Source organism: Emydura macquarii, unplaced genomic scaffold (genome assembly GCF_026122565.2).
Source record: "Emydura macquarii macquarii isolate MOO-44397 ecotype Brisbane River unplaced genomic scaffold, CSIRO-AGI_Emac_v2 contig_2531, whole genome shotgun sequence".
In the NCBI taxonomy this organism is placed as follows: domain Eukaryota; kingdom Metazoa; phylum Chordata; order Testudines; family Chelidae; genus Emydura; species Emydura macquarii.
The window spans coordinates 6,887,843-6,897,411 of NW_027132668.1; positions in this window are offsets into that span (position 1 = coordinate 6,887,843).

The following is a 9,569-nucleotide window of genomic DNA, read 5'->3' on the forward strand; positions in this document are numbered from 1 at the left end:
GGAACTGTGAAATTTCAAAATGTTACAAGTATGTTTTATTGCTTGTCCAGCATAGTAAATAGGTTGAAAGAATTGGCTTTCTGCTCAGGTTTGTTTCTGTAATGGTTCCAGTAACTACCACATCAGTGAATGTCTTTTAATAACGCTTACATGGTCACAAAAACTTATGACAAACAGATGGATTTGGAAAAAATTCTTTCTAAAGACAATCTCACTACACAGGGCCTTGTCTCTTGCTTTTTGTGTTTGGCTATATCTATGCTTCTTTAAAAATTATTCTCCACTGTACACTTTTTCCAGCCGTGTAATTCCAAGTTCCCAATGAAACACACATTGTTTTTACAATCTGGAAATATGGTAACTGTTAAAAGGAATTCAGTAGGAACATATAGGTCACAATATTACAAAACCTGCTAAACTCAGACTTAAATGATTTACTTTTTTTTTTTTGGACACTATTTCTTTACAAATCCTTGCCATGTAAATATTAGAAACAAGATAATCATTACAACAATTAGCTTTTGTTTAAAGCAACATTATACAGGAATATAGTCATCAGATCTTTCTATTTAGCAAAGGTATTACCATATCACAGAGTGAGCATATTACAATACCTATGTTGTTTCTAGTGATTTTATTAAACTGAGAATCTCTATATGCACATATTTAGCAGATCAGGTATGTGTATCAAATGTCAATAGTCAAATTGGACAGGTGGATTTATGGGTTTTTTTTACTTCCTCAGCATCATTAACTTCTGGTGTACAAGGAGCCAAAATAAATACAAATGAATATGCTTAAATAACAAGACAGAACTCTTTTTCATGATGTAAATATCTATTTTAGGTTTATTTTTAATACAATATTTTCATTTCTCTTCATAAGGAAAAGGTCATTTGAAATAATGTTTTTATCACTGACTATTCAGAGAAGCGTTTACTACATTGAAGTCAGACTGACGCTTGGTAATAACTGCAAAACAGGTTCCTAAAACTTACAACATAAGATCACAATACTGCTAACATTGACGCACACGAGTTGAGTAAAATGATATGTGTTTCCCTGTTTGCAGATTCAAGCCCTTGGACAATAAATGGCTAAATGTATCAATACAATTCTAGTTAAGGCAAGATAAAAGGTTGCTGTGAAACCAATTGATGATAGGACTGATTTGCGGCATGGTAAATAGTTCAGTTATATTTGGCATGCGTCATCTGGGATATAGGCTTATGGGTAAGAGTCAAAGTTTATTGTGGGGTTAAATTTTGCTTTATAAAAAGTTGTTCTTGTATGGGAAATGAGTGAGTCTGATGTTGTGAATGAGTATGAAACAGGCCTTTTCCATCAATACAGCTGTCTTCAGATTTGCAATCAAGTAACTGGTCCCAGGTAGGGATGCTTTACACATGAAGGACTAGATTGTGCTGGGTTTGGGCACAAGGAGAGTTTTCCTCTATTGCACTGCTCTAGAATAGCCACCTTCTATCTCAAGCCTTGTGCAAGTCTAGACTCCCTCAGGGGATAGCATAGGTGCTGGAACTCATGCTGCTGGTGGTGCAGCCGCACCCCCGGCTTGAAGTGATGTCCATCAGATACAGGGTTTACTGTTTGGTTCAATGCCACTCAGCACCCCCACTATACAAATTGTTCCAGCAACCTTGTGGGAAAGGATATGAGAGAAGGGCCCCACTTTCCTTTATACCAGCCATCAGTGCATGTCCAGCAAGTGAGAAGGGTGAATTTATTTAATAACATATATGGAGAGATTTTTAAAAATGCGCCATATTGGCCTAATTCTGCTGTCATTGAAGTCAGTGGGAGTATTACCATTGACTTTACTGGAGCAAAGTTAGGTAAATGCTGAGGGTTTCTGAAACCCCCCTGCATTAAATGTTCCTTCTTACCCCACTTACCATGGAGTGTGGCTTATATAGTGCTTTTCATCAATAGATCTCAAAGGCTCTGTGATGGGCTATATAGATCCCACATGGCAGTGACCATTAAGGAGTTAATAAACAGAACAATCCCTCCCGCAGCTGTGGCTGAATGGCTGGTTAGAAACAGTTGGAATATAAAGCTGCTACCCAGACAGAGCTGGGTGGCTACTAGAGAGGATGGAAGCCATCGTGGAGTAGCTCTATGGCATTGAAAAGAGAAAAGCTGTTTGGAGAGATCGATTTCCTGGAAGAAGGAGTCAGGGAAGGTTGCCATACAGCAGATTCCTTTAAACACCATAGCTAGGAAGCAGTCTGGTTGGTAGTAGAAGACTTCAGCACACAGTCCTTGACTACCTAACAAGGGGCTACTGGGCTAGGACCCCATACCATACCCCCTACACACATTGATGCTGGGCAGAGACTGCTGAATTCCAGCTTTGGGGGTCCTAGCAAAAGACTATTGGACTCTATTTTTGTCCCTGTGTTGATTTTCCTTCTGTTCCTTCCCTGATGAAGAAAGGGAGAGGGAGCTATCGGACCCTGAGACTTGTGATCAGAGGCCCCTTAGAGGCACCTTAGGACATTGGGCTGAGCCCCCTTACTACCCTGAAATGAGAGAAACTCAAATGACCCAGCTGGAGCCATAAAGAGAGGCCAAGTGCTGTAGGCCACACTTCTGAACTGATACAGAAAGGGAAACTGAGGCAAGGTGACTGTTATTAAATGCTTGGCTGGGATGGAGTACACTGAAGAGCAAAAAACTTGACCCCAGCTACAAAGTCCAATTAGTATCAAGCCCATAGGAACTCAGATCTCTTGCAAATACGGAAGAATATGTTGTGACCTCATGGAAAAGCCCTCAGAGAAAGAGGAATCTTACAAAGAGTACAAATTCAGAGCCAGCGTGTTAGATGGTATAACTTAGTATAACTTTCATTCAGTGATACTCCCTTAGTTCTACTTACACACACGGTACCAATCAGTAAGGGAGTCTAATTTGTCCTTTAAGGAGCAAGAAGAAGGTGTAATTTAAACTAGGCAGTGACTACTTTAACTTATAACTTCTTACATGCCTTGCAACTTTTTCTAGCTCCTCAGCGTGTAACCAGTATAGACCCTATGTCCTGTCTATGCACAAATCTGGCTTACCTAAATGTGTCTCTCAGTCCTTGACTTTTTTACTGAGTGCCAAAAAGGCCAAATGTGATGGTAGTTTTAGGATATGGACACCTGTTTATTGGAAAATGTACTGAGACCACCACATTGCAATCAGATGGTAATAGTTTTCATATATCACTGAATCGTTTTGCACCAAGAACTTAGACATGAAAGGCTTTGCACAGTGATATCAACCCCTGAGGGTCATCACTTACTCCACTTCACATGGAGTATAAATAAAAAGGCAAGGAAATAAACTATTTTGAAAGAGAAGAGGGGGGAAAAACATATTGCAAGTAGGGAAAAGAGAGGAGGACAAAATAAGTTGAGTTCTTGGAGAGAATTGCTCAAACGCAAAACCAGAATTCACTGCAAAGAAGAGAGAAACAGGAAGACCAGTGGCAATTTATTTCATCAGAGGTCTTCAGTGGAATCTAAAGTTTCACTAGAAGATATTCAGATACATTGGGAGTGTCTTGAAATAGCTTAGTCATGTCAATTTCAATTAAAGTAATAATGGGGAGGCTCCCTGAGGGGAAAAAGCCAAACTTGGAAGAAATCATGTGAGTCTTGATTGTGTCTTTGTTTAGCAAAAGGTCTAGGATAAACTTATGGTTTGACTTCCCAATATGCTTTAATACTGGGAGAACTACTTGTGTGACTCTGGCAAGAAGAATACATTTATTCCTCATTGTTTCTTTTTGAAAAGCAAGTCAATGGAGGGAAAAACGTTATCCAAAAGTGAACTGCTGGATTTAAACTCCATTATCACATTTAGATGGAGTCAAACATCTCAAATCTCAGTTTTAGGGGTTGTCTTCAATCCCTAACTCCACTTCTGTCTACACACAAGTCTCTAGCGCAAGGTAAGTAGTTCTTTAAACTCCAGCTAGCTGACCTGTCAGGCGATGCAAGTCAAAGTTTGAGCAGGGCCGGTGCTAGTAACGCAGTGGGGACTCAGCTACTCTACTCTGTTCATACAAACACTCTGTGCTGCTTGAGTGTTTTGCAGTGTGACTGCCCTCACTCAAGCTACACTAACTTGAGAAGCAACAACTGGAGCTGTCACTGCAGTGCGCACAACCCTTTGAGGCACTAATGTATATATATGGGAGAGTGTCCAGGCCACGATACTTGTCATATCCTGTCTGAAATTCCTTGACAGTCAAGTAGAGTCTTGTAAAGAATGTGAGCACTGCTATAGTGGCGGTAGGAGTTTGGAAATCATCCATTTCCTACAACAAACTCTTTGATGAACCCAAACTCACAAAATATTATCAAACTATCATTTAAAAAAAAAACAACCAACTTTGTCGTAACAACACCAAACTTCCCCAAAGACTAAGGGGAAAATAGCTAAAGAACTATATATTGAACTCTTTTTTTCTCAGGAAAGAATTGTAATTGAGAGTTGGATGTAAAAGGTCTTAGAGTGCTCTCTGATAAACCTTGGCTACCCTCCCTGATATATCCTATGTGACAGGTTTATTTTCAAATATGCTGCAGTAACTTACAAAAATAGTTTTCTAGATGGCTAAATGTGTACAGTATAAGCAGGGTTGCAGAATGCTTTAAATGGCATCTATAATTGCAAACAACCATAAGTTCCTGTGATTCATGTTAGAATTGACTGCATAATTCGTAAGTCCGCACAGAAGTCATCCTAGGCATGTTACAATGATTGATTGTATTAAGATCTTTTCTTGATGCAGTAAACTGGCTCTGGGTACATCTTTACATATCAGTCTTCCTCTATCAACTTTCAGACATCACCATGCTGCACTAGTCCTAAATTTAAAAACAGTAGAAAAAAGTATCATTATAAACAAACAAATTTGGCACCCCTCAACTCATTTAGCTTTCTTTGTGCCAATTTGTTTTGTTTTTGTTTTTTGGGAGAGCAATTGTAATCCCTTTGGCTTTAACCTTTGGTTCTCTGCATGATTCTGACTTGTTGTTTTGAAGCTCTCTGTGGCGGGGACTGTCTTTAACACTGACAATGGCACTGCACAGTACACAAAATAAATAAATAGACAACAGTAGCAATCTCACCCATTGCTGCTGCTTGGTTAGTCAGATCAAGATGCCAGTGACATTACAATGCAAATAATTAACAGGCAGCAAAACTTCTAACAAAGGACAGTCTCAAACAAAAGAGAGTGTAAATTTTAGGATACCAGGTTATAGTATCTAGGCTATGAAAATTGGTTATCCTTGTTTAAACCTGAGCAGGTAGCAACTGTAGGTATGGACCTCCCAATCAACCAGAAGCTGCATATGCCACTATAGCTCAGCAGTACCCCCAACCTCTGCTGACCAAAGGAGCAATAAGTTAGTAACTGAGCTAAGACGTCTTGCTGGTGGGCGTTGCAACTAAGTCAGTAAGCCAGCTTTCTTTAACCAATAGTAATTGTGGCAAAACAAAAATAATTAAAAGTAACATAACATGGCAGCTGGAGTAAATTCTTCATGCTCTCTTCCTATTCCACTGATAGCTTTAAATGGCAAGAGTTAGGAAGAGCACGCTTCTGTTTGTTAGTTCAGCTTCGATGCAACTGATATATCTAGCTTGCGAACGCATGCGCACACACATTCCTATTGCTTTACTCACACAGCATGTGGTTTCAGGGGGTCATTATGTCCTAAAAAAGAAAATTGTGTGAAATAACAGAGTTTGACAGGTTGGGATGACCAGTCTCTGTGTGGGAATAGCTGCCATGTCCTTACAAAAATGATGAATAACTTTCCTCATGCAATGCAATGTGCTTTGTTTTGTTTTGTTCAATTTTATTTCAGTTTTGTTCAGCTCCATGGAAGCATTTATGTTCATGTTTCAGTTTTAAATTATATAATCACACGCATGCTATGAAAAAGATTATACACTTCAGGGAATTGTTATGCACGGACTGTTTATCTTGTATACTACAAAACCAGGGCTCAGGTCCTATTCCACTTGAAGGGATTGGCAAAGTCCTATAGATCTTAATATTCTTTATACACTACAGATTTTTATAAATCAGCCTTACATGATGAGAGACTTTATCTTGGGAAGCAGTGACTCTGAAAAAGATTTTGGGGATCATAGTGGATAATCAGCTGAACATGAACTATTTGGCACTGTGGTCAAAAGGGCTAATGTGATCTTTAGATGCATATACACGGAAGCTTCAAGTAGGAGTAAAGAGGTTATTTTACCTCTGTATTTGGCATGCATTTGTGCAGCCATTGCTGGAATACAGGTTCTAGTTTTGGTGCCAACAATTCAAGAAGGATGTTGACAAATTGGAGAGAGTTTGGAGAAGAACCATGAGAATGATTGAAGGATTAGAAAACATGCTGTGCAGTAATACTCAAGGAGTTTAATCTATTTGGTTTAGCAAAGAGAAGCTTAACAGGATGACTTGACTATGGTTTTCTATAAGTACCTAAATGGGGAACAAATATTTCATAATGGACTCTTCAATCTAGCAGAGAAAGGCATAACACAATCCAACATCTGGAAATTGAATCTAGGCAAATTAAGAATGGAAATAAGGTGTAAATTTTTAACAGTGAGGATAATGAACAATTGGAACAATTTACCAAGGGTTGTGGCGGATTCTCCATCACTGACACTACTTAAATCAAGATGGGATGTTTTTTCTAAAAGATATGATCTAGGAATTATTTTGAGGAAGTTCTATGGCCTTGTGATGGGGCATCTGCCCCACACTAGCACTTAAGGGGTTAAAAGCAGCTGTAGGGAGGCTGTGTGAGAGGCAGCCAATAGGAGAATGGCTGTTCCTCCCAGCCGATCAGAGGTCAGTAGGCCCATATAAAAGGAGCCACAGGTCAGAGCAAAGCAGATGTGACCTGAAGTCTGAGGAGGGAAGGCTGTGTCTCCCTCAGGCTGAGAAACCTGTAGCATCTGAAGCAGAGCTACTGCTGTCAGGTACCGGAGGAGCTGCTAGTGGGCTGTTTAAAGCAGATAACGGCAGGTCTTGAGACTGGGTGAAGAAGGTGCTAGGACTGAGAGGAAGTGGCTCATGGAGACAGCAGCAGGAAAAGGAACTAGGGAAAAGACTGTGATTCACAGGGTCCTTAGGCCAGGACCTGGAGTAGTGAGTGGGCCTGGGTCCCCCCTCCTCCCCACTTGCCCCTGGGAAGTGGTAGAATAAGTGACTGCAGGTGCCACTGAGGAAGTTGTAGGATGAGAAACTGCAGTGGCCACTGGGAGTAGTGGCCACTACCAAGGAGCCAAAACCTCCCCCGGAAGGGGGGGAACACAGATTGTGACTTAGCCAGAGCACTGAGTCAGAAAGAGGATACTGAGGTTTTGGACAGCTACAGGCCAATTGCAGCAAGAGAGTGATGGTGCGCAGATTGTGGATGTGGATGTCGGCACGGACTATTCCTCGGACAACCAGCAGGAGGTGCCCAACTGGCGGTGAGTGGTGCGAACCCATCACATATGGTGGGGAATACGGGCATTCGGTCACCTCTGAGAAGGGGACTCAGTGACAGACTCAGAAACAGTTTGAGCACTCCCCTGATACAAGGAGAGTAGGAAAAGCTAAAGAAGAGACACTAGGAGCCAAGGGGACAATGTAGATACCATTGGCAGAGGATTTTTGGCAGAAGGCGTGTGGACCTTTCCAGACTGGACTTCAGAGTTGCCACCCCCACTGAAGGGGGTTGAGGAGCAACCAAGGGTACTCCAGGCCCTAATGAGGCACATCCTGAATAACCAGTGGAGACAGTGAGAGACATAGAGATACTTGCAGGAATATATGAAGCAGTTGGCTGAAGAGCAGCACCATTTGCTCAAGATCCTCCAGGCGGTGAGCAGTGGTGTATGGAGGGTCAGCAGGCCCATATAAAAGGAGCCTCAGGCCAGAGCTGACTGTTTAATGGCAACTACTTTATGAAAGCTTAATGTTGACCAATGTCAGCAACAAAATCCTCCCAAATCATAACAGCTAAAACCTGCCCCATTCACCCTGTGCCCTCAGAAAAATGTTGGCTAAGTTGATAGGCTTTGCAACATGTCTTGAAAGAATCGTCTCTGTAGAAGCATTTGAATTCTAAACAGATACGTATCTAATGCATAAATGTCTTGAACTCTTGACTTATTTATTGCCTCAATTTTGTATTAGTAATCACCAGTACAGAAGGCTTTACTAAGGCTCTTTAACAAGAGTTTTATTTCACTCTAACTGCAGAAAGTTAAATAATGAAATGTTTGAAGCCTGGCTGCATGCAGTGTTTATCAATGCTCTCACTTGCTCTTATGTTTAACAAAGGAAATTATTTGTTATGACAAAATATAGCTACATGCTGGTAAGATCAGATAAGCAAAGCTGAACAAAAATGTTTACTTAGCCAACATTCCATTTTCTTTAATTTGGCCAGTACACCGTCTTACTTTTGAAACAATAAAGGCCTTAGTTGCATTTTGATTGTAGTCTGAGTTTCACAATCTTTCTTGTAAAAGTCTTTGTTGGACTTGGAAAGTCCTTGGTCCTTGGAAAGTCATGTGGGCTTTTTTCACTTTAAAAGTTCTGTGGACCTGGCAAAAATATAATTTTGCTGATGAGCAGCATACTGCACATATCAAAAAGCCAACATGCTGAACAACATGTAAAACCTGTATAATCTGTGGTATTTTCTGCCTTTTCAAGGTTTTTTGCTATGGAAATTACTCATCTGCAAGTTTGAACCTACATGATGTTACAGCTTAACAATGTATCTTGGAAATTTAAGTACAAAGTTGAGAGGAAAAAAAAAAACCTAACGTTAAGAAATCATGGAGGTTATTCTAGCCTACATGTAGACTAGTTTGCCTTTGGATTAAGATTTCATTACTATTCCCATAACGTGCTCTGGGTTCAGTCAAAGCAGATCACCTTGAACTTGACAGACCTGAAACATAGCATATAATTATTCCTATAGCGATTATCTAAACAGTTAATATCTTAGCTATATATTATGAACAAACACACTGAATTAGTAGACTATTATATTAACAGATTTAAAGAGTAAGAAATCACAATGCTAAAATTAGGCAACATTACTTAAGACATGAAGCACAGCTGTATATTTTGTCATGCAATTGAAACCAAATCTGGATTCCTCCATTATCCTCAGAATACATTGTTTCTCTGCGGAAACTAGAGGGATGGTGTCATTTCCCAGAAGGCTCAGAGCCCCACAGAGTTGCTCTTACCATCCATAGGCTGCATCTTCTGCACTTCAGCGCTTTCACAGAGCACTACACCACAGGAAACCAAAGAAGGGCTTCTCTCAACCTGCCATCACTGCGCAATGGAATTATAGCAGCCCATCTGTGTAGGAATTTCCTGGGCCCATGAGGGAATGGATATGGGATTTGGCCTTTGTGATATTAAGAGAAATATATGAACCTATACATGATTTAACAGTAAAAACAGGCATTAGAGACACTGTGGAGCATGGCTGCTGAGTTAAAACTACCAC